This window comes from Scyliorhinus torazame, chromosome 9, assembly GCF_047496885.1.
Source record: "Scyliorhinus torazame isolate Kashiwa2021f chromosome 9, sScyTor2.1, whole genome shotgun sequence".
Taxonomy (NCBI): Eukaryota; Metazoa; Chordata; class Chondrichthyes; order Carcharhiniformes; family Scyliorhinidae; genus Scyliorhinus; species Scyliorhinus torazame.
In genome coordinates, this window is record NC_092715.1 from 161,489,125 (window position 1) to 161,515,634 (window position 26,510).

At 45.0% G+C, this 26,510-nt stretch overlaps 1 protein-coding gene across 10 annotated transcripts in view; it reads right to left on the reverse strand.

Moving 5' to 3' along the window:
- agtpbp1 (ATP/GTP binding carboxypeptidase 1) overlaps positions 1–26,510 on the reverse strand; it is a 462,243-nt gene that overhangs the window by 408,439 nt on the left and 27,294 nt on the right. The window contains exon 1 of one of the 10 annotated variants that reach the window (XM_072516695.1): positions 8,984–9,089. The exons of the other annotated variants lie outside the window; for them this stretch is intronic. The gene's annotated coding sequence lies outside the window, so the exon portion shown is untranslated. Of the gene's footprint in view, positions 1–8,983; positions 9,090–26,510 lie in introns of those variants that run through there. 10 annotated transcript variants of the gene reach the window in all.

Consider the following 26,510-nt stretch of genomic DNA (forward strand, 5'->3'; position numbering starts at 1 on the left):
AATGGAAGGAAACTCCAACCACTTGTACGACCATAGAGTTGCTTCTGCTGCCCTGGCTGAGATTATCTCACTGCCTACAGACGAGATGGATTCGGAGTCCTTGTCTACAAGAATTGGCAGTGCAGGAACATTTATCACTTAAAATCGAAGTGTTCATTTCACGTGGCAAGCTGCTGGATTGAACATTTTCAGTATTAAGATACTGGTTTCCCCTTGCAACAAAAGATTTTAAGGCCAATTGAGGTCCTTAATCCAGAGTGAAAGGAAAATCAAAACTGGGATAAAACCTCTTGACAGAAGCAATAAGGGCACACTTTCTATTCAAGATATTCCCTCCTCATGTTGCTTTTAAGCATTTATAAATATACAGCATAAACTAATGTCTCCATACTGGCATCCACGTAGGGGTTTCCCCAAGGAATTAAATCGGACTTTCTTTACAGTATACAGAAACAAAAGCAAACGGTGAATAATTTCTCCGAATTACCTATAATTGCAACAACTATTTACAGCACAAGTTTATAAATGTTTGGAAAGTCTGTGACAAATGGGGACTGTGTAGATTGATTTTGGGAACGCAGGTAAAAATTAAGGCAATGTTGGACTATCTACCACGTGTGGATTTCCAGTCTTAATAATGGTTTAAAATAAGTTCATAAAAAAGCTGCCCCATATACAACTCCCTGCTTCACTTTATAATCTGGCACCGCCATTCACTTTATTCTCAGCAATTTTGCAGTTGATTTACCAATACGGTTTAATTTCTTGTAAAGAACTAAAGATAATGTTTAAAAATTGGGGGGCAAGCTGGTGGTAGCCTGAACATACCACTAGTGTTTCATTTTCCTTCCTTTATAAAAGAATATAAATATTAGCTGAAAAAATATATTTGCAACCGTATAAACATCAACTTGCGTGTGATCACTATATTATCCATTATGCGCAAAAGCGATAATACAAGAATTCTGCTGTTCCAGTCTGTTCTCAACAGAATTGGAAGAGGAAATTTTTTAACAATGACAGTGTCATGGTATTGACTTGTGTTTAATGAAATTATTGTACTCATAAAAGGCTGCTACGATCAGAATAAATTATGTAGGCTAATACTTCAGTGCAACAAGATGCTACTTAAAACATTAGTGTTCCAAAATATTTCAATTGCAAAACAATTTAAAAATGCACAAACATAGATGCTTGCTTTGTCCTGGAGTCAAATCAAAATAAAGCAACATATGTAAGTGAATTGTGACCTTTCATCTGGGAGAAGGTCAAGAAACAATCGTCTTAATTTGATAGACATGATTCAACTACAGTTGACAATTTTACCTTTCCTGCCTCTTGCTTGTAAGCAGATATATTCCAAGTAACGCGTTTCTGATTTATCAACTCTTCTCGTATCGCTATATTGCAACTTGTGTGAGGGGGCAAGTCTCATGGAGTTCAGCGAGCCATAATACCAATAAATAAGCGTTAGAGCCCAGATTTAGTATGATCAGTTAAGGAAGTGTAATTTCTTTGCTATTTGTACAACTAAGGGAAAAAACTTGGAGGTTGAAGCTTCTGAAAAATAGAGCAGATTGCGGTCATGTTTCTTTCTACTGTTCAGTTAATCCATAATTTATTCTCTGATCATGTTTACTTCCATTGTCCACTATCTAAGAGATTAAAATAAAAGTCAAGTCAGGTCAGGTCCAACAAGTTAAATACAACAGAGTTTCTGTTCAACTCTTGGGCTTTTATACAATATTGATGTGTCCATATTCATTGGAGCTCTTCTCACTTTCAGGCACAAATACATCAGAACATTCTAGTTTTAAAAAGTCTAAAGCGCTCACAGATAGACTTTAACTGTACGCTTCGTGTGCATTTCCTGGGTGTCAACTGTGTTAAAGTTACAGTGAAAATATAATTTGCTGAGTGGGCAGGCATGACTACGTTTGTGATCATATGATCATCACTAAAACGGAAAGCAATGTAATGAATTATTCATCCACTAAGATAATAAAACATTTCTACTCTAAAATAGAATGCATCCCACCATTTGTTTTTCAAATACTAGGGATTACACAGCATATTCATGGCTTTATCTTAATTTAACCTGAATGTCAACATTTGCAACAATTCTTTAAATCTCTTTTTGTCTACTATTCATGAGTCACCAATTCACTGAAACTTGATTATTTTGACTCTTGCTTTCGCATTTCCCTATGTATTCCACTCAACTCAGAATTGATGAAGGAGATGGAAGCACTTTTGTTCTTTATAGCTCCATTGCTCGCTCATCAAAGCTCCCTCGACTTCAATCGACCTTTGCCTAAAAATATATCTGTACTTGAAGAAGCACCTGTCGCATCTATTATTCTTCTGACATAATTACTAGGGAGGCAGAGATCATACGTTTTTCTTGCCCTCCCATTCTAATTAGCACTTTGGGTTGGATTCAGTCGGCCCGATATGGTCTCAGCCACTGAAAGTCCAGCAGAGAACCAGTATCAGTTTCACGGGGTGGTCAGACGGTATTTAGAGCCTGATAATAAAGGAATCCCACCCGGGAAGCAAAAATCCAACAGTACTTGTTGGGTGACCTTCAGGATGCGAAGGGAAACCATATGACTCACATGTAATCCCTGAGCCACCACTGAACTGTGGTAGGCTCAGTGATATTGGATGTCAATTGGCTCATTAACTAGCTATTTGACATTCTGGGTTGGCAGCTTATAATTGCCTTCTCCATCCCTTGACTTAATCAGTAGGTTTTGCTGCCATCAGGAGACGGACGTGGGACCGCTCCTGCAATGAAGTGGTTAAACTGATCAGACCTGCATACAGGAAAGCATGTGGCACAGCTCAAGCTACAAGAGGAGGAGTCAGGTGCAATAATGACTCTGGTGTACCACTTTAGGGTGTCTACAAAGTGCTCTATTGCATAATAAATAGGTGTTTTGGATAGCATCCTGCAAGCATCAACCAAAAAATCAGAATTCTTAATCTCTCCTAAAGTTGTTTACAGAGGTGTGGGTCCGTCCACGAGAAAGGCAAATGGAAGCTGATCATCTCTATCTGAAGTACTAGAATTGGCAGGTCTGAAAAAAGCCTGTTGAATTCAAAAACCTTCACGTTTTGTTGGCAGCTATGCATTTCCTTTAAATTTGCAAGCAAAGCAAATGAATTTAACCCTTCTGTTCGAGAATGAGTAGTTACCTTCACTGAATTTTTTTTTTTTAATTATTGATGGGATGTGAGCATCACTGGCTGAGACAGCATTTATTGCCCATCCCCAATTGCCCTTGAACTGAATGGCTTGCTAGGGCATTTCAGAGGTGTTACCGAATGTAAGAAAGTTTGCTTTCAAATAACATTGAGCTATTAGAACTAAAATGCATCATGTAAAATTTCTAATACAGTCGCTTAGTTTAAGCCAAGAGCAAGTATGTACTAATCAAAATTCTTGTGATAAATGTAACGGGGCCTGGCACATCCTAGGAGCTATAGTATGCAAAGAACAAAAGATTAAAAGGAGTTCTGTACTCAAGAGTGACAAAATCAAAGCTTTACCAAGGCAAATCTAAAATTTTGTTGAATGCAAGATGTAGTTGTTTTAAAGCCACTTTTACAAATAATCATTGCAAAGACTGGGGAAAATATGACAGCTTGCATTGCAAAGCATACCAGCAATGTAGAAATGTTGATTTTCTTTTTTGTTTAGAAAATATTTTATTGAGGCATTTATAATTTCAACATTTTAAACAGCAAAGATCTAACTAATGCAAAAGCCCCACAATAGCATACCCAACTCCACCCAGCCCTAAACCGTAACTACCCATACATTAGATTCCTTGCCCTTATTCGTCACTTCCATGCCGCCCCTTTCAAGCCCTCCCCATCCTGCTGACGGTCAATTCTCCGTGATGAAGTCGATGAACGGTTGCCACCTCCAAGTGAACCCCTGTAATGAACCCCTTAAGGCGAACTTAATTTGCTCTAGCCTAAGAAACCCTGCCATGTCACTGACCCAAACACCCGACTTTGGAGCCTCCAAGTCCCCCCATCCCAGCAAAATCAGTCTCCGGGCCACCTAGGAGGCAAAGCCAAAAGGTTGGCCTCTCCTCTCCTCCTCTTGCTCCCGAGCCCTCCCTCGAGCTTCTGGATCTTCCGCACTCCAAATATTGCCACCTCTGGACTCTGAGTCATCCTCCATCTTCCAGGACCTCTGACATGACATCCAAAAATTCCTGCCAAAATTCACTCAGCCTTGGACACACCCAGAACATATGCACATGATTCGCAGGTCCTCCCCCAGCATTCACACCAGTCCTCCACCTTCTCAATCAACATGCTCATCCGGGCCACAGTCGTATGAGCCCTGTGGACCACCTTGAATTGGATCAGGCGAAGCCTGGCACACGATGAGGATACACTGATTCTCCTCAGGGCCTTCTCCCATAACCTGACTTGCAACTCCCCTCCCAGCTGTTCTTCCCACTTCCTCTTCACCTCCCCAATTAGAGCCCTGTGGGCCCGATCCACCTCCCAACGGCCAATCAAATGCACCTTCCCCAAGCAGCTTCTTCAGCATCTGCCCAACATCCGCACCCGCTCCTTCGATTCCCTCTGGCAAGCCCACAATCCGGATGTTCTGCCTACGAGAATGGGTCTCCAGGTCACTTTCTCCAGCAGTTGCTTCTGCTGGTCTCGCATCAGCCCCATCTCTGCTGGCATCGAGGTGAACTGTTCCTCATACTCCCTCGTCAGCTCCTCCAACCTCTGGATCACCTGTCCCTGGGCTGCCAGTCTCGTCTCCACAGGTCAACCACCGCATTGATCGAGTCCACCGCCTGGGCCAGGTCCTCCAAACTTTCCTTCCGCGGTTGGGTGAACTTCTCATTCAGGAAGCTCACCAAATGGTCCATCGACCACTGAGCCGACAGGGCCGAACCCTGCCTGTCCGCCATCTCCGCGTGTGATGTCCGCTCCTCACTCACCTCAACCAACTGGTTCGCTCTTTTCCGGGCACTTCTGGACTGCAGCTCCATAAACTAGGGGTCACTCTCTTCTGCTCTCACTTCTGCACCTTTTTCCTCCAAAATTCCTGCGACAAACCGGCGTAAAGGCCACAGAAAGACTACGATGGAGCGGGAGATGCCAAATATGCAACCACTCACTCCATGGCCGCCACCGGAATTCTCCAGAAATGTTTATTTTCTGCACTGCCCCGACTTGGGAAGTTGATAAAGATTGTTTACATTCCCTCCTTAAAACTTTTTTTTTTTTTTAAATGCCGAATTTTCTCTCTTCAACAACAACACTGGTTCAGGTGGTTTGTAGCTGGCATTTCCCGAGATCAAGCTACTGGTGTTACTGAAAAATGGTACACATACTAGTCACTTGTCTGCCAATTTCTCTCATTTCTGCGAGGTAAAGTGGCCGGCCGCTGCCTCCTCTCCTACCTCCATCATAAAATCAAATCACAAATTAGTTAAGAATCAGGACCATAAACTCAGATCATGCCTCTCTGAGAACTAGCACCTGCCACATTAACCTGATGAGTCAGAAAGCTGCACGACAATTGATATTTTTCTGAAACAACTTACAACCAAGATGAAAATATAAACCCAAACTTGCCAATTAATTATCCTCATTATAATCATTTGTTTAGAGGAACAGATTTAATCTAAGACATCGAATCCCGGCCCTGGGTCACCGTCCGTGTGGTGTTTGCACATTTTCCCAGTGTCTGCGTGGGTTTCGCCCCCACAACCCAAAAGATATGCAGGTTAGGTGGCCACGCTAAATTGCCGCTTATTGGGGAAAAAAAATAATAATTGGATACTCTAAATTTGTTTTAAAAAAAGAAGCAATATGAATGGATGCAGTGTTTAAAAATAAGGCCATGTATTTGTGAAAACTCTTGGTTCAGAGGTATTAAAATGGAGTTAGGGGAGGATGGCTAATTTCTACCTTGAAAGGAGGCTCAGGGTGGAAGACTGTTAGATCATGGTAGCTAGGACAAAGGGTAAGGCTCAAGTATGAATGAATATGACAACATTAAGTAACTTAGCACATAAAGGTTAATTTACTAGACAAAGACTATAAAACAAACAGTAGAAAGTTTATTCCCTGGGCAGAAGCACCTGTAGCAATTATTAATTAAATGTGTATTCTTAAAGCATAATAGCAATAAAGCATATAAATTCTTGTTAACAAGTGAAATGCTCGCAAGGCATAATGGGACTTAGCCAGCTAACTTGGCCACATTCTTTAAGAAGGCAGATTCACACAGAAACAGCCTGTTCAGCAGAAACATTCCTCATCAGCAGTCCCCAGACAGCCATCATGGACAATGGTTCGAACAGGAACAGGTTAAGATGGGGTGATAGTATATACAAAGAACCAAGTGCAGTGGATAATGGGTCTGGAAAACATCAAGAGACCATGAGTGAGATCCTAAAAGGTCCACAAACTGATCATGCAGTCCCATGTTGTCTAAAAGCAAATTTCATTGGTTAGTGTATGTAATCTATAGCTGCAATGATTGGATCATGTCCAGTCAAGGCCACTAGCCTTTTGAAAATTGTAAAATTACTGAACTAAGAATGATGTAAATTTAGAGTCAATCTGGAACTACCCGAGATTGCTCTCCCACGTACCCTGGCCAAGCTTGGAAAATAAAGACGGTCTTTAATCAGAATTGCTGTCTCCTAGAGTCTTTGTGTTAGCTGAGCCGTAATTAAGAACGGAAATCCGTCACATGAAAATCAGATTAATACTTAAACGCTCCTACCAACCTGGATCAAAGGCATGCGTGATTCTCATTGCCATGAATATGGGCTTGGGAATGGAATGGATATGGGCTAGAGTCCATAGCAAGATATCATAGCATCTGGTTACAAAATTATCTTAAGACATCTCTGAACCTCAGACTCAAATCAGCCTGCAAGAATCTAAGACACAGAAAGAGAGGAGATAAGGCAGCCAATCCTCCACCTAAAGCCCCTTGATCCATCATGAAGAAAGTGCACTCAGATTGAAGAGACCAAATTTGATAGGAGTTAAAGGAGGGTGGAAAATGAACCTATCTGGAACTAAAGTGAAGGAATCTTCAGTGCAATCGTCATAGTGAAAGTCAGTTCTGGGGTTGTAAGTCACCTAGCTGGGAAAGGAAAAAGTCAAAGGTAGCCATCACGAGCAGAGAAAAGCTTTGAACTAGTTCCAGTAGAACACGGTACCCACGTAAATGGATAGCATAAAGCATACCCAATAGGATCACAGCTGCAAAACTATCCTGTAGTTTAAAGTATGAGGTGCAGCATGCGTACACCCCCCCCCCCCCGGTGTTTGGCTACAACAAATAGCTAAAATTAAGATTGAGTCAAAGTAGAGATTATGATTCCTTTCAAAACACTAAGTGTGGAACCCAGTTGACGTCATGCTGCAGGCGTGTTCTTGAACAGTACCTTAGGTAGGATTCAGAAATGGTTCTTGATGCTGATCAAAGTATTGCTTCTTTGAACAGCAGTGGATATTAGATTCAAAACATGCTAAATTTACATTTCTTATGGATGTCAACTTGTGTGTTTAAAGTTAAATGCATTATATCCTAAATGGTTCAACTATTACATGGGGCCCTTTCAGGAAGAAGTTAAAAATGTGTATGCTTAAAGCATCAGCAAGTCTGAGCTAACTTGCAGTAAGTTCATTAGTGTAATTGCAAATAACTATCTTGTGTCTTTATTCAGATACAGAATTATATACTGCAGACTTGTCAGTATCTTCAGTTCCTGGAATCCATGCTTGGACTCGATAGGAATCACATATCAGATTACACTGAAGGTTTATAAAAGAAAGACGATATTGTATTGTGTTCACTGCAAGGAACAGAATCTACAAAAGGCATTTTCCTTCTGTAGACCGATTGTGTCTTTATGGCTTTCTCAGTGTTTCTACCATCCATGTCTAGTTATCTTACATGGAAACAAAGCAATAAAAGGTTATGTTGAAACAGGTTACAAGAAGGAGGATGGTGCCGACTCATGTGGAATATAATGAACTAGGTTCCCAAACGATCTGCTTCTGAAGAGTACCGTCTCCGAGCAGCAATAGGTTTGTGGACAAGAAAACAATGAGTATCCTACACACTCTCCAATGCTCAAAGAGCACTCAGTAATTCCTTGGCACAAATTCATATACCTCAGTCCATAGGCGATTCAATTTGTTTATGTAAACTACCTTTTTGTTTGGGTTTGCATATAGATTCCATACCAATCATACAGGCCAAATTGTAATATTTGCCTTTCAAAAATATTTGATAGAAATCACTTTTATGACTTTATAATTAGGAAGGGAATGCAAGTACAAGTAGGTAGGAATTCCCACCTATCCTACAAATACAATATCACAGTAATCAATATTATCAGCAGTGTTCTGATTTGCTTTTAACAAGAATTACAGAGGCATTTATTCTAATTTGAATCAAACATTTAATTGTCACAGAAAAATACACATTAAATTGAAGGCCGTAATACTGATAGCAGTAGGAAAGGATATCCAACCAAGTCCAGTCTTGAGCATCAGCTATAGAATTTACCCTATTTTGATAATATATACAATATATACATTGTTGACTTTCAGTGCCCAGAGACTTAACACTGCAAACTACGTTCAAATATTTTGGCAGGTAGTTAATTAGAACCGATTTTTCTAAAATCATTGATGATTTAAAACTGCACAGTGGTTCTAGGTTTTACTGTGGCAGTAGTGCACCAAAAGCTTAGGCAAGTGAGGCACACTGGCCAAATGGAAAGACAGGGCCTGACACTGACCAAACCGACGGCCAGTCAGCATTTCTTAGCACGTAGATCCCAGCATTCTATAGAATAGTGAGCTGCCTGGGGTTTCAATATTTCAGGCTTGTAACATGCCACTGAACAACATTTTTTTAAAAAGCAAGCGAAAAGGCAACACGTCCGCTGAAATGAATTCCTACCGTATAATGAGAGGCCGTTGCTTGCTTGGTTCGGTGTCGGGAGCAGACTTAGTGCAGACGGAACGCGGCTGTTTGGATACAAACCTCTCGAACGCCTCACCAGCACTTATTCGCAGAGCAAAGCACGTCAGCGTGCGCCTGCATCAGCCACTGAGACACGCCCCTGCTCAACTATAACATTCACCCAAAGCTCATCCGTTTGCACAGACTGAGTTCAAGGATTTGAAATGCAATCTACTCTCAGCTATCCAATTCTGAAAATCATCTATCCGCGCAGTTTATGCATTCTGTATCTTTTTGCAAAAATATCATAGAGGGTATTCTTGACATTTCCAACAGTCCCCGATATTTATAATCGGGTACATCTATCGCCTGACACCTACACACTTGCTGTAATATACGATGAGGTATTAATTTGGTAATTTACATCCACGAGTATGTTTAAATCGTGTTGTGTAAATACTCCAATCTCGAATGCAGTTCCTTTTTTTTATTGCCAATTGGAACTACAGTATTGCAATCATTTGCTACTGCATTGAAATATCGATAGACTTGATGTGCTACGATTGCTTAACATCTGGGTGACTTCTGTAAAGAACTTGCTCAGCGGAGTTACTTTGTAATTCTCACCCCCAAGCCAGATAAATACTGATGAGGAGGAAGCTTACGGTTATATCTTGTGGTTCCCAGTTCAAAATAATCACCGTTTTACACAGATAGTGGAACTGACACCCAATGTACTCTTTGCAACTCTCATGCTGCAGCTTAGTTGGATACACAAATTGTAGTGCAGGACTGAGTGATATGGCATCCTGGATACATAGTACCTAACTACTCAAATTATAATACAAAATAATTCGGTGGTGGAGTGGTATTGTCCCTGAACTAGTAATCCAGAGACGGAGGGTAATGACATGGGGACCCGGGTTTAAATCCCACCATGGCAGGTGGTACAATTTAAACACAATAAAATATCTGGAATTAAAAGTTATTGATTGATCTGGTTCACAAATGTCCTTTAAGGAAGGAAATCTGCCATCACTATATGGTCTGGCATTTGACTCCAGACCCACAGAAATGTGGTTGACCCTTAAATACCCACTGAAATGGCCTAGCAAGCCACTAAATTGTATTCAAACTCGACAAAAACAGGAAAAAGGAAATGAAACCAGACGGCCCACCCAGCATCGACCCAGGCACCAGAAGCGACAATGGCAAACCCAGTCTTGTTGACCTTGCAAAGTACTGTAGCCACCTGGGTTGGCCAACTCCAGACGTAAAATGGAGAACAGCAAAGGCTGCAGGGAAATTCAGCCAACACAGGCAGAAACGAGCAGGTGCAAGTTTACTGTGTATTAAACTCTGCAAAAGCCCAGACAGCATTGATACAAGCAGCCATCTGCATAATAATGTAGCAGCCATCTACATACTAATGAGTGATCCCCGGGTACAATCGAAACATTTGGGATAAACAAAGCTAAGCCAGACTCCTCGGCGCCAGCAGGAGCCAACACAAAAGAGGTTAACAGACACCTCAAGACCGCCCATCGATCAGGGAACCGCTCCAGGTTTGGAGAAATCGAACCAAGCGGTTGGAACGAAGTCCAATCACTTGGAACCAGGTACAGGGTCCACCCTGAAAGGCGGGAAGCGCCTGGGGACTATAAAGTTAAGCCCCCAAGTTCAAATCGTCCTTCTTGACAGGGTCACTCAGCAACGCAAACCAATCCTTGACAGTGACCGGTTCAGCTGCCGCCAAGATCCAGTAAGTCTTAAGTCAACACTCGCTACGAGATAGGCGCTCCTAGCTACCAGTCCGTACCAACTTTGAATCCCGCAGACTCAGCACCTGAACGAAAGGCCATTTGTTCCCCTGACCTGGTGGGCCAGTTCGAAGCCAAGTATAGGCCTGTTAGTTGTAGAAGTAGCTTAGAAGTAGAATTTATGCATGAGTAGCGATTACTGTGTATAATAAATGTGCTTTGATTTGAATCTTACTAATTGGTGTATTGAGTTATTGATCATTACTTGAACTTGAACCTCGTGGCGGTATCATAAAGATACCTGGCGACTCGAGAGCAAAGGTTAGAAAACAGAGCCAATTGAACCAACCAAATGTTAGTAACAGTACTCCTTACTAACATCTGGGGGCTTGTGCCAAAATTGGGAGAGCTGACTCACACACCAGTTAAGCAACAACTTGACTAGTCATACTCACAGAATCATACCTGACAGACAATGCCCCAGACATTACGATCACAATTCCTGGGTTTGTCCTGTCTCACCAGCAAGAAGTGGCAGCATAGTTGGATAGTCAGGAGGGAGTTGCCCTGCGAGTGCTCAACATTAACTCTGGGCCCCATGAAGTCTCAAGGCTTCAGGTTAAACATGGGCAAGGAGGCCACTTCCGGTTGCGGTGATGCCTTGCTAGCCGCACGTTTCGGCGGCTCCAGCTCCGACGGACCTTTGGGCTCTTTTAAGAGCCCCAACGGGAAATTTCTGGGCGACGCAACCCGGTGTGGGGTGAGTGAGAAGGTAGTCCCCCCCCCCCAATGAAGGAGGAAAATACCTGCGGCGGCGGCTGCAGCGCAAGGAATCGTCGACCAATGAGACAGAAAGGGAGAAGCACAAGATGGCGGCGGAGAAAGCTCAGGCGACATGGGGGCCCGAGCAGGACGAATTTTTGAGACGGTGTGTGGAGCTACTAAAGAGGGAGGTGCTGACCCCGATGCTGCAGGCAATTGAGGGGCTCAAGGAGACACAAAAGACCCAGGAGACAGAGCTCCGCGTGGTGGAGCAGAAGGTGACGGATAATGAGGACGAGATCGTGGGCCTGGCGGTCAAAACACAGACGCATGAGGCACTTCATAAAAAGTGTACTGAAAGGATCGAGGCCCTAGAAAACGGAGCGCGAAGGAAGAACCTTCGGATATTGGGTCTCCCTGAGGGTGTGGAAGGAGCGGACTGTGGAGCTTATGCAAGTACGATGCTGAGCTCACTGATGGGTGCTGATGCCCCTGCGGGCCCCTTGGAGTTGGAGTGGGCACATCGGATCCCGGCGAGAAGACCAAAAGCGGGAGAACCACCCAGGGCGATAATCGTGCGATTTCACCGCCTTAAGGATAGAGAAGAGGTCCTGAGATGGGCTAAAAAGGTGCGGAGTAGCAGATGGGAGAATGCAATGGTACGGGTGTACCAGGATTGGAGTGCGGAGGTGGCGAGAAGGAGGGCGAGTTTTAACCGAGCCAAGGAGGTGTTGCATAAAAAGGTGAAGTTCGGGATGCTGCAGCCGGCAAGACTATGGGTCACGTATCAGGAGAGACACCATTATTTCGAGACGGCGGAGGAAGCATGGACCTTTATTAAAGAGGAGAAATTGGATCGGAACTGAGGGACTGATACTGCAGGAAATGTTATTGTTAATGTTATGGTTGATGTTAATAGAGAAGTAAATTGGGAAGGGGGGAGACATCGGGAAATGTGGGCGCCGGTGAGGGGGGAAAGACGGGACATAGATGGAGAATGAGGAAGGGGAGGGGGAGGGGAAAGGGAGCTGCGCCACAAGAGGCGGGTCAGGTAAAGGGATGTTCCCGCGCCAGAAAGAATATGGCGGGAAGACAGGCGCAAGGCGGATGGGAGTTCTCCACACGGGGGGGGGTCGAGGAGTGAGCAGGAGTAGCCGGGGTCAGTTGAAGTCAGCTGACTTACGGAAGTAATATGGGGGGAGCAATCACGCTAGAAAGAGATCTAGCGGGGGGGGGGGTAACAACTGGGTTGCTGCTGCGGAAATCCAAAAGGAAATGGCTAAAGAGTGGGTGGACGGCGATGGTATGCGACGCTGGGGGAGCGCGGAGGCGGGAGATGGGACTGGCCTAGAGAAGGTAATGGCTAGTCGACACGGGAGGGGGGCAGGTAGCCCCCTAGTCAGGCTGATCACATGGAACGTGAGAGGCCTGAACGGACCGATTAAAAGGGCCCGAGTGCTCGCGCATTTGAAAGGACTAAGGGCAGACGTGGTTATGCTCCAAGAGACGCACCTGAAGGTGGCGGACCAAGTTAGGTTAAGGAAAGGATGGGTGGGACAGGTGTTCCACTCAGGACTAGACGCAAAGAATAGAGGGGTGGCCATATTGGTGGGGAAATGGGTAGCATTTGAAGCAAAGAACATTGTAGCAGATAGCGGAGGTAGATATGTAATGGTGAGTGGCAGGCTGGAGGGAATGGAGGTCGTGTTGGTTAATGTATATGCCCCGAATTGGGATGATGCGGGATATATGAGACGGATGCTGGGGCGTATACCAGACCTGGAGGTAGGAAACTTGATTTTAGGAGGGGACTTTAATACGGTGCTGGACCCGGGGCTAGATAGATCCAGCTCAAAGACCGGAAGAAGGCCGGCAGCAGCCAAGGTGCTTAAGGGGTTTATGGACCAAATGGGGGGAGTGGATCCATGGCGATTTCTTAGACCTAGGGCCAGGGAGTTCTCCTTCTTCTCCCATGTCCATAAAGTGTACTCCCGGATAGATTTTTTTGTTTTGGGAAGGTCGTTGATCTCGAGGGTGGAAGAAGCTGAGTATTCAGCCATAGCGGTTTCGGACCATGCCCCACACTGGGTGGACCTGGAACTAGGAGAGGAAAGGGAGCAGAGAGCACTCTGGCGATTAGATGTGGGATTGATGGCGGATGAGGGAGTGTGTGCAAGAGCGCGGGGGTGTATCGAGAGATACCTGGAGGTCAATGATGACGGCGAGGTCCCTGTGGGAGTGGTATGGGAAGCACTAAAAGCGGTGGTCAGAGGAGAGCTGATCTCCATTGGGGCCCACAAAGGGAAAACAGAGGCCAAGGAAAGGGAAAGATTACTGGGGGAGATTTTAAGGGTGGATAGGGAATTTGCAGAGACCCCGGAGGAGGGACTGTACAGGGAGAGGAGACGACTCCAGACGGAGTTTGACCTCCTGACCACCAGAAAGGCGGAGGTGCTGTGGAGGAAGGCACAGGGGAGGAGGTATGAATATGGGGAAAAGGCTAGTCGCCTGCTGGCTCATCAGTTACGAAAGAGGACAGCAGCAAGGGAGATAGGGGGAATTAGAGACGAAAAGGGAGACACGGTGCGAAGAGCAGGAAAGATTATTGAGGTGTTCAGGACCTTTTATGAGGGACTGTATAGGTCTCAACCCCCAGAGGGAGAGGAGGGGATGCGGCAGTTCCTGGATCAATTGAGGTTCCCGAGGGTGGAGGAGCAGGAGGTGGTAGGCCTGGGGGCACTGATTGGGGTGGACGAGGTTATTAAGGGACTGGGGAGCATGCAAGCAGGGAAGGCTCCGGGACCAGATGGGTTCCCGGTGGAATTTTACAGAAAATATGTGGACTTGCTGGCCCCGTTGTTGGTGAGGACGTTCAATGAGGCCAGGGAAGGGGGGACTCTACCCCCGACAATGTCGGAGGCGACGATATCGCTAATTCTGAAGAGGGATAAAGATCCGTTGCAGTGCGGGTCCTATAGACCCATCTCATTATTGAACGTGGACGCCAAATTGCTGGCAAAGGTACTGGCATCGAGGATAGAGGACTGTGTCCCGGGGGTGGTGCACGAAGACCAGACAGGGTTCGTGAAAGGGAGACAACTGAATGTTAACGTGCGACGACTATTAGGGGTGATAATGATGCCCCCAGTGGAGGGGGAGGCAGAGATAGTGGCGGCAATGGATGCAGAGAAGGCATTTGATAGGGTGGAGTGGGAGTATCTATGGGAGGTGTTAAGGAGGTTTGGGTTCGGGAACGGGTTTATTAGCTGGGTCAAACTTCTTTATGGGGCCCCAACGGCAAGCGTAGTTACAGGTCGACATAGATCGGAGTATTTCCGACTATATAGGGGAACAAGACAGGGATGCCCGCTGTCTCCACTGTTGTTCGCGTTGGCAATTGAACCTTTGGCCATGGCGTTGCGAGACTCCAGGACATGGAGAGGGGTGATTAGAGGGGGAGAAGAACACCGAGTCTCGCTATACGCAGATGACCTATTGTTATACGTGTCGGACCCAGCGGGGGGGGATGATAGAGGTTATGCGAATGTTGAGGGAGTTCGGGGATTTCTCGGGGTATAGGCTAAACATGGGGAAGAGTGAATTATTTGTGATACATCCAGGGGACCAGAGCAGAGAGATAGAAGGCCTGCCTCTAAGGAAAGTGGAAAGAAACTTCCGATACCTGGGGATTCAGATCGCTAGGAGCTGGGGAACCTTGCACAGACTTAATCTGACACGGCTGGTAGAACAAATGGAGGAGGACTTCAAGAGGTGGGACATGCAGCCTCTGTCGCTGGCGGGCAGGGTGCAGGCAATTAAGATGATGGTCCTCCCGAGGTTCTTATTTGTATTTCAATGTCTCCCTATACTAATCACTAAGACCTTTTTCAATAAAATAGACAGGAGCATCACGAGCTTCGTGTGGGCAGGGAAAGTTCCGAGAGTAAGGAGGGGGTTCCTTCAGCGTAGCAGGGACAGAGGAGGATTGGCACTACCGAACTTGGGCGATTATTATTGGGCCGCCAATGTGGCAATGATACGTAAATGGATGATGGAGGGAGAGGGAGCGGCGTGGAAAAGACTGGAGAGAAAGTCCTGTAAAGGGACGAGTTTAGAGGCGCTGGTGACGGCACCGCTACCGTTCTCACCAAAAAGGTTTACTACGAACCCGGTGGTGGCGGCAACATTGAATATCTGGGGACAGTGGAGGCGACAGAGAGGTGTGCGGGGAGCCCTGGTGGGGTCCCCAATCAGGAACAACCATAGGTTTGCCCCAGGAAGAATAGATGGAGGATTTCAGAGCTGGCACCAGTTGGGAATTAGGAGGGTGGGAGATTTATTTATAGATGGGACTTTTGCGAGCATTGGAGGAAAAGTATAAGTTGCCCCGGGGAAACTTCCTGAGATATATGCAGGTGAGGGCGTTTACTAGACAACAGGTGAGGGAATTTCCGCTGCTCCCGACACAGGGGACTCAGGACAGAGTGCTTTCAGGGGTGTGGGTCGGAGAGGGCAAGGTGTCAGAGATATACCGAGAGATGAGGGAAGAGGGGGAGGAGTTGGTGGGCGAACTAAAAGGAAAGTGGGAAGAAGAGCTAGGGGAGGAGATTGAGGAAAGTATGTGGGCTGATGCCCTAAGCAGGGTAAACTCCTCTTCCTCATGCGCCAGGCTTAGCCTGATTCAATTCAAGGTGCTACATAGAGCACACACAACGGGAGCAAGATTGAGCAGGTTCTTTGGAGTGGAGGACAAATGTGGGAGGTGCGGCGGAAGCCCGGCAAACCACGCACATATGTTTTGGTCGTGCCCGGCACTGGAGGGGTACTGGAAGTGAGTGACGGGAGTGATTTTGCAGGTGGTGAAGGCCCGGGTCAAACCAGGCTGGGGGCTAGCTCTATTTGGAGTTGCGGATGAGCCGGGAGTGCAGGAGGCGAAAGAGGCTGACGTTGTGGCCTTTGCGTCCCTAGTAGCCCGGCGTAGGATCCTACTCATGTGGAAGGAGGCGAAACCCCCCGGACTGGAGGCCTGGGTAAACGATATGGCGGGGTTTATTAAACTGGAGCGGATAAAGTTTGCCCTGAGAGGATCGGCTCAAGGGTTCACCAGGCGGTGGCAGCCATTTCTCGACTACCTAGAGGAACGTTAGAGGGAAGACAGATGACCTGCAGCAGCAACCCGGGGGGGGGGGGGGGGGGGGGTTAGTTTATGTTAAACGATTATGGGGTTTAGTTATTTGTTTATTGTTAAAATTTCTTTACTGCCACGTTTGGTTTGTAAGAGGGAAAAAAAATTTCAATAAAATATATTTTTTTAAAAAAACATGGGCAAGGAAACCTCCTGCTGATTACCATATACCGTCCACCACCAGCTGATGAAATCAGTCCATGTTGAACACCACTTGGGTGAAGCGTTGAGAGTGGCAAAGGCTCAGAATACGCTCTGGGTGGGAGACTTCAGTGTCCATCACCAAGAACGGCTCAGTAGTACCACTACAGACCGAGCTAGCCAGATCCTAAAGAACATAGCTGCTAGACTGGGACTGTTGCAGGTGGTGACGGAACCAAGAGGGAAAAACATACTTGACCTCATCCTCATCAATCTGCCTGCTGCAGGTGCATCTGTCCATGACAGCATCAGTAGAAATGACCACCGCACAATCCTTGTGGAGGCAATGTCCTGTCTTCACATTGGGGATACCCTCCATTATGTTATGTGGCAATACCAGCATGATAAATGGGATAGACTTTGAACAGATCGAGCAACTCGAGATTGGGCATCTATGAGGCGCTGTGGGCCATCAGCAATAGCAGAACTGTACTTAACCACAATCTGCAATCTCCCCACATATCCCCACTCTATCATTACTACCAAGCCAAAGGTTTAAAGAAGAGTGCAGGAGGGTCAGGAATAACACCAGGCATACTGAAAAATGAGGCATCAACCTGGTGAAGCTACAACACAGGACTACTAGTGTGCCAAACAGCATAAGGAGCAAGTAATAGACAGAGGTAAGCGATTCTACAATGAACACAGCAGATCTAAGTTCTGCAGTCCTGCCACATACAGCTGTGAATGATGGCAGACAAATAAACAACTCACTGGAGGTGGCGGACAAATAAACAACTCACTGGAGGAGAAGGTTCCACACATATCCCCATGTTCAATGATGGAGGAGCCCAGCACATGTGCAAAAGACAAGCTGAAGCATTCACAACAACCTTCAGCCAGAAGTGCCGTTTCGATGATCCATCTCGGTCATCCCCAGAGGTACCCAGAATCACAGATGTCAAGTCTTCAGCTAATACGATTCACTCCATGCGATATCAAGAAACAGCTGAAGACACTAAATACTACAAAAGCTATGGGTCCTGACAATATTCCAGCAATAGTACTGAAGACTTGTGCTCCAGAACTGGCCGCACCCCTAGCCAAGCTGTTCCAGCACAGCTACAACACTGGAATCTATCCGGCAATGTGGAAAATTACACAAGAAATAGGACAAACCCAACCCAGCCAATTACCGCCCCATCAGTCTACTCTCCATCATCAGCAAAGTGATGGAAGGAGTCATCAACAGAGCTATCAAGCAGCACTTACTCAGCGATAACCTGCTCACGGACACTCACTTTGCAGTCCACCAGGGTCACTAGGCTCTTGGCTCATTACAACCTTGGTTCAAACAGGGACAAAAGAACGGAATACCTGAGGTGAGGGGCGTGTGACTTCCCTTGACATCAAGGCAGCATTTAACCGAGCATAGCATCAAAGAGCCCTAGCAAAATTGGAGTCAATGGGAATCAGGAGGAAAATACTGCGCTGGTTGGAGTCATAGTGAGCACAAGGAAGATAGCTGTGGCGGTTGGAGGTTAATCATCTCAGCTCCAGGACATCACTGCAGGAGTTCCTCAGTAGTACCCTAGGCCCAACCATCTTGGCTACTTCATCAATGATCTCCCTTCCATCTTCAAGTCAAAAGTGGGGCTGTAGGCAAATTTCTGCCTGCAAGAACAAGAGGACTATAATAGTAGGAGACTTTAACTATCCCAATATCAACTGGGAATCAAACAATACAAGGAGAGCGGAGGGAGAAAAATCTTCATGCAGTGTCCAGGAAAATCTTTTTAACCAATTAGTTACAAACCCAACGAGAGGAGATGCAATTCTAGGTTTAGTCTTGGGGACCAAAAAAGGGCAAGTGGGTGAAGTGGCAGTTGGTGACTATAATCAGGGATAGTGATCACAATTCAGTTAGATTCAGCATCACCATGGAAAAGGACACAGATAAAGCAGCAATAAAAATTTTGTTGAAATGAGAAGGGACTTGGCTGAGGTGGACTGCCCAGCACTACTGAGGATAAATCTGTGGAAAACCAGTGGGAAGGACTAAAAGGAGAGAACTTAAAATGTACAAAGTTGACATGCCCTCACTAAAAAAAATAAGAGCGGTACGGTCAAATCTAGACCCCCCCCCCGGTTGTCCACAGGAATACCAGGGAAGATCAAACATAAAAAGAAAGCGTACGATAGACATAAAGAACTGAGCACTGCAGATTGCCTAGACAAATATAGAAAGTGTAGGGACAAAGTCAAAAAGGAAATAAGGAAATCAAAGAGAGGGCCTAAAAAAAAGATTAGCGAGTTAAAAAATATCCAAAGATGTTTTACCAACATATCAATGGTAAAAGATTAGTTCAGGAAAAAGTGGGACCTATCAGAGATGAAAAAGGGAACTTGTCTGGTGATACAGAGGCTGTGGGATGGGTTTTAAATGAATATTTTGTCTCAGTATTTACAATGGAAATGGATGATGCAGATATAGCAGTCGAGATAACAGAGAGAGAGGAAGTACTTGAAGGATTAAAATCCTTGAAAGTTGATAAGTCGCCAGGGCCAGATGGATAATTTGAGGCTATTGAAGGAGGTCCTGGAGGAATTGACAAATGCTCGGAGGGTGATTTTCCAATCCTCACTAGGCACAGGGGAGGTACTTGAGGACTAGAGAAATGTAAATGTGGTACCATTTTGTTTAAAAAGGGATCAAAGGAAATGCCAAACAATTATAGGTCAGTAAGTCTTACATCAGTGGTGGGCAAATCAGTAGAATCGATCCTGAGAGATAACTGGAAGTGACAAGAAAGGTTGATGAAGGTAGTGCAGTGGATGTGGTGTACATGGATTTTAGCAAGGCTTTTGACAAAATCCCAAATAGTAGATTGGTCAAGAAAGTGAAAGTCCATGGGATCCTGGGCAATATGGCAAACTGGATACAAAGTTGGCTTAGTAACAGTAAACAAAGGGTAATGGCCGCTGGTTGTCCTTGCAATTGGAAACTTGGTTAAAGTGGTGTTCCACAGGGCTCGGTGTTGCGACCCTTACGGTTTGTGTTATAAATTAACGATTTGGACGTGAATGTGGGGAGCATGATTGAAAAATTTGCAGCCGACACAAAAATTGGCCAAATGGTGGAACAATATGGATGGATTGGTGGAGTGGGCAATAAAGTGGCAGATTGAATTTAACACAGAGAAATGTGAGGTCATGCATTTCTGGAGGTCAAACATTTATAGAGAGAGTACACAATAAATGGGAAGAAACTAAGGAGAGTAGATGAAGTGAGAGATCTGGCAGACAAGTACACAGGTCCCTAAAGGCAGCTGTTCAAGTAGACAAGGTTTTTAAGAAAGCATATAGAATGCTCTCCTTCATTGGCAGAGATATAGGATATAAAAGTAAGGATATAGTGTTGGAAGTGAATAAAATGCTGGTGAGGCCACAACTGGAATATTGTGTGCAGTTCTGGTCGCCACACTGCAGGAAGGACATTATTGCTCTGGAGAGAGTACAGAGGAGGTTTGCAATAATGTTTCCAGGGCTAGAAAAATGCAACTATGAGGAGCGATTGAATAGGTTGGGGTGATTTTCCTTGGAACAAAGAAGGCTGAGGGGTGACGTAATTGAGGTGTCCATTATAAGGGGAAGAGATAGGGTAGACAGGATAAAATTGTTTCTCTTGGTGGAGAATTCTAGAACAAAGGGACATAGATTCAAGATAAGTTGCAGAAGGTGTAGAGGGGACACGAGGAATAGTCTTTTTAGGCAGAGGGTAGTGGGAGTATGGAATTCGCTGCCCGAGTTGGTGGTGGAGGCAGAGACCCTCAACTCCTTTGAACAGTATCTGGATCTGCACAGTAAGTGCTCTAAGCTAAAGGGCAATGGACCGGGTACAGGAAGGTGAGATTAGGAAGGACTCCTGGGTGTACTCGGGAATGGACAAGATGGGCCGAAGGCTTCTTTCTGTCCTGTACCCTTTCTATGATTCTATGGCTGCACAATGTTCCGTACCATTCTCGACTCCTCAGATAACAAAGCAGTCCATGTTAAAATTCAGCAAGACCTAGTCATAGAGGTTTACAGCATGGCCTTTCTGCCCAACTTGTCCGTGCCACCTGGTTCTTACCACTAAGCTAGTCCCAAATGCCCAAATTTGGCCCATATCCCTCTATACCCATCTTTCCCATACAACTGTCTGAATGCTTTTTAAAAGACAAAATTGTACCCGCCTCTCCTACTGCCTCTGGCTGCTCATTCCAGACGCTCACCACCCACTGTGTGAAAATCGTGCCCTGCAGGACCCTTACCTTAAACATTTGCCCTCTAGTTTTAGACTGCCTTACAGTTGGGAAGAGATGTAGACGTTATCTACCTTATCTATTCCCCTCATTATTTTTTAGAGCTCTATAAGACGCCTAAGCCTCTTAAGCTCCAGGGAAAAAAGTCCCAGCCTACACAGCCTCTCCTTATAACTCAAACAATACCCAGGCTTGGGCCGACAAGTGGCAATTCATATTTGTGTCATAAAGGTGCCAGGAAATGACCCTGACAAGAGAAGATCTAACCATCGCCCCTTGCCATTCAACGACATTTCCATCACTGAATCCGCCACAATTAACACCCTGGGGGTTATCATTGATCAGAAACTGATCTGGAGTACCCTTATTAATACTGTGGCTGTTAGAGTGGTCAAAGGCTAGGAATCTTATGGCAAGTAGCTCACCCGAACCCCCCAAAAAGCCTGTCCACTATCTAAAAGGCACAAGTTGGGAGTAATGGAAGACTCTCCACTTGTCTGGATGAGTGCAGCTCCAACACCAGAAGCTTGACACCATCCAAGACAAAGCAGCCCACTTGATTACTACCCCTTCCACAAACAATTTTCCATCACCAGCGAACAGTGGTAGCCATTGTGTACCATCCATAAGATGCACTGCAGGAACTCACCAAGTTGCTTAGGCAGTACCTGCCAAACCCACGACCACTACCATCTAGAAGGACAAAAGCAGCAGTTACCTGGGAACCCCACCACCAGGAGGTTCTCCTCCAAGTCACTCACTGCCCAGACTTGAAAATATACCGCCAATCCTTCAATGTCACTGGGTCAAAATCCTGGAACTCCCTCCCTAATAGCACTGTGGGTGTTACCTACACCTCAGAGACTACAGCGGTTCAAGAAGGCATCTCATGACCACCTTCTGAAGAGCAACTAGGGAGGGACAATAAATGCTGGCATACCCAGCAATGCCCACATCCCATAAATGATGAATTATAACAATATAACCTTTCTGATTAGTTTAGACATAAAAGTTGAAAAGAACTAACAATCAACTTTTATAATTGAACTGAGCACCTTACAGGTCTTTTTTTAAAACTGGTTTCCTTTAACTCAAAAAAACATGATCCACGCTTTCTTTTCTTCCATCTCCTGGAGCTCTCCTATCGGTACTTTACAATGGTGGACGAATCAATGATGCTCTGACACATGCCATCTCAACAAAATATTCTGAATACATTCGGACAAAATTATTTCTCATTGGAGGGTGTTTTTCAACGGATGTAATACCGTCAACTTTCAATGATGCTTCCTTCTTTTCATTATCTTCAGATCAGCTGCACAACCAGGCTAGCAGGACCATCTGCTTCAGTGATGTAGAACATGCAGATAATATCTTCCCCTTTGTGAGTTGCTCTGATTTGGATTGGATTGTTCCTAGCTGATGAATCTGTCCAACCATATGCTGTCAGCAGGTTATTGTTCAGGACCAATTTTCCTTCAGAAGTTTAGAAAATATCTTGAGTTACAGTATCAGCAGGGTGATATTGTAATATGCTCCTGTGTAAAGGTTCAGATTTGTGGCTGTGTTTATTTTCCACTTTCTTCCGGATTGGAATATGGTTGTGCAGGTCTTTTCTCGGAGAATCACCCTTCCTCTGGAGGCACAGTGATTACCTCCTGGGTGCTTGCCTTGCCTGACCATCAAGGGTTTTATGAAATCTAACAGTAACTGTCAAAAATTCTCCACAAGTTAGGGGAGACAATGAAGTGGTATTGCCACTGGATTAGTAATCCGGTGATACAAGGTAATATGCTGCGGGGAACTGGGTTTGAATCGCGTAGATGGTGACATTTGAATTCCATAAAAATTTGGAATTAAAAGTCTAATGACCACAAAACCTTTGTCGATTATCGTAAAAGCCCATCTAGTTCACTACTGTCCCTTACCTGGCATGACCTACATATGACTCCAGATCCATAGCAATGTGGTTGACCCTTAAATGCCCTTGGAAAATGGTCCAGCAAAGCACTCAGTCAGTTCAAAGGCAATTAGGGAGAGGCAAAAAATGCTGGCTCAGCCAGTGATGCCCACATCCCCAGAACAAATAAAGAAAAAGAGCTGAAGTTCCAATATGATACTATTTTTTGTTTGAATACACAGGAACATGCAGTTTGTCTTGACATCTGCCATCTTGAGGAGATCCAAGCCGACGCAGGCAGCCCTGTTCAGGAGACCGAAAGGCTGGTTACAGATAACATACATCAGCTCAAAGATCTTTTTGCCACCATAGCTCAGTGGCTCATGGATCATACCAATGACTGGAAGTCAGATTGCTCCCAGCCAATAAAGTGGTCCATTGTTTAAAGCCAGACATCTTTCAACCATGGTTCTTTGTCCATTAGGACTGACATGCTGACACCTGTATCTAACTGAAAATTTGTTAGAAGACCATTTGCAGAAATGTCTGCATTCCAAAATGAGAAGCCAAGATCTTTGACCTTGCACAAGAAGTTTAGGTGCTTGTCTTCTGGGATTGCAGTCTCAACCACATTGTTCATCTTTGGGCCTTCTGTGCACTTCAGAGTTCTTGCCTTGCATTTTGCCAGTGTGTCCAATCCAATGCATTGGGCTGCACTTACAGAACATTGCTCTCGTCTGCAAGGCCACTTCACTCCACTGCACTGGCATGGTTATACTGCTGGCCAGTTCAGGAATTGGTATCTCCGACTAACAGTGTCTCTGTGTTTTTGTGGCAAATAAGCTGGACTGAGAGTACACCTCTGCCCCATGTGTTATACTTTCCCCTTAAGTTTATCTATTGCTGCTTATGGAGTTCTGACAGTCCAACTATTTGGATTGTGTTTTCCAGGGTTAGATGTTCCTTTGCTGCAAGAGGTCAGAAAGCGCATTGTCTTTTACTCCGGCCACTATTCTCTGATCAGTTCAGGTTTTAAATCTCCATATTCACAACCATCTGCCATCATGTACAGATCATAGATTATTGATTCAATTGATTCCTCTGGCAATTAGCACTTTAGAGTAGGTTATTGCTTCTTGGGTCGAAATAAATGGAGAATGATTTGATTAACTCTTTGAACTTTCTGGATGATTCATTAATACCCTGTCTTACAATGATGCCATCTGCAAATGAGTCTACTGAATAGAGCAGCGTGTTTGCCTGATCTTCTGAAATTTGTTCTTAAATGCTGTTCCCAGCCAGCGATGTGGGAAACAGCCAGCATTTGTTGCCCATCCCGAATTGCCCTTAAACTGAGTGGCTTGCAAGGTGTGAGTCAACCACATCACTGTGTGGATCCAGAATCACATGTAGGACAGCATATTTCCTTCCCTGAAGGACACTAGTGAACCAGATGGGTTTTCACGCCAATCAACAATTAATTCCAGATTTTTATTGAATTCAAATCTCACCATCTGCCATGGTGGGATTTGAACCCGGGATCCCAGAGCAGACCCTGGGTGTCTGGATTACTAGTCCAGTGACAATATCACTATGAAATGAAATGAAAATCGTTTATTGTCACAAGAAGGCTTCAAATGAAGTTACTGTGAAAAGCCCCTAGTCGCCACATTCCGGCGCCTGTTCGGGGAGACTGGTACGGGAATTGAACCGTGCTGCTGGCCTGCTTTGGTCTGCTTTCAAAGCCAGCGATTTAGCCCTGTGCTAAACAGCCCCAGTTTGCCACTAGCCACCGCAACTCCTACACCTTAAGAATCTATTCCTCCAAAGTTCCCAATTTTACATGTGGTCTGGGCCTTCAATTATTCCAAATTGACTTGCAAGTGTGGAATCCACGTGCAATGAATTTTAAAGTGTACGTGCAGCTTTAACAGCTGCCAGAATTTAAAGATGACGTTGCCGTACACTGAGACAAAGCAAATTCCTGCGTTTGCCAGTTTTGGCAGGCTCTGCAAAATGGCAATGGCACGCTTCATGGAAAGAAATCAACAATGGCTGCATGCCGACTTCTTTTGTTCATTTTCCACTTTGTAAGCAGTCAAGTTGGTTGAATTGGAGCTTCTGCTTGTTATTTTTCAAAACTGAACTAGGCAGTAACAACTTTGTCAAAATATTGCATTCATTCATTCCTTTTTTTCTTTCAGACAAGCTCGGTTGTCACATGTTCAGGCTCCAATTCAGTAATCAAGTTTTAGCAAAAGTTTTCTTTCAAATGGCACTTCCAACACTAAGTTACTGAAAGGAGTTCTCAGGATTTCCTGCAGCCTGAAATTTTAAAACATTTAGCTTACCCTTGTAGGGTCTATCAACTCTGAAGCTGGACGCCCAAAAGAGATTCAATGACACACGTGCTCCGCTCACCGCATCCTCGCATTATAGCCACCTGGGTTGGCCACTTCCCGGCTTTAAAATGGAGATCCGCTAAGAATGTAGGGAAATTCAGCCAACGCAGGAAAAACAGCAGGTGCAAAGTTTCCTGTATATCAGAACTGGCAGGAACCCAGACAGCACTGAAACTAACAACCATCTACATATTAATGAGCGATCCCCGGGAACAATTGGAAACAGTTAAGGTAAACAAAGCCAAGCCAGACTCCTCGGCGCCAGCAGGACGCAAGACAAAGGAAGGCCAACAGACACTTAGGAACCGCCCAGCAATCAGGGAACAGCTCCAGTATTGGAGAAATCGATCCAAGTGATCAGAACTTAGTCCAATCACTTGCAACCAGGTACGGGGTCTGCCCCGAATGGCGCGAAGCCCCTGGGGACTATAAAATAGAGTCCCCAAGTTCAATTCGTCCTTCTTGGCAGAGTCTCTCAGCAGCTCAAAACAACCCTTGAACGTGACCCGCCTAGTAGCTGCACCAACCAAATAAGTCTCCAGTCAACGCACGCTACGAGATTGGCGCTCCTAGCTAGAGGTCTATACCAGCTTTGAAGCCTGCAGATTCAGAATCGAGCGAAAGGCCATTTGTTCCGCTGACCTGGTGGGCCAGTTCCAAAGCGAAGTATAGGCCTTTTAGTGTTAGAGATAGTCTAGTAAATAGAGTTTTATACATGAGTAGTGATTGACTGTATATAATAAACGTGTTTTGATTTGAAACGTACTAACTGGTGTATTGAGTTATTGTTCAGCACTTGAACTTGAACCTTGTGGTTGTACCATAAAGATACCTGGCGACTCTAGAGCAAAGGTTATAGAAACAGAGCAAATGAAGTAAAGACACAACGAGCGACATTAAAGACCCAACCAAAAGTTAGCAACATTTACTGGTGACATCTGATGGGACCCGACTTAGAAGTGGCCTAACCACTCTGGGAGAACCCAAAATTTGAATTAGAATCCAATTGGGAACAGAAACATTCACAAGTGCTCAAGCAGTTCTGATCAATCCTCATAATTCGGAAGTGT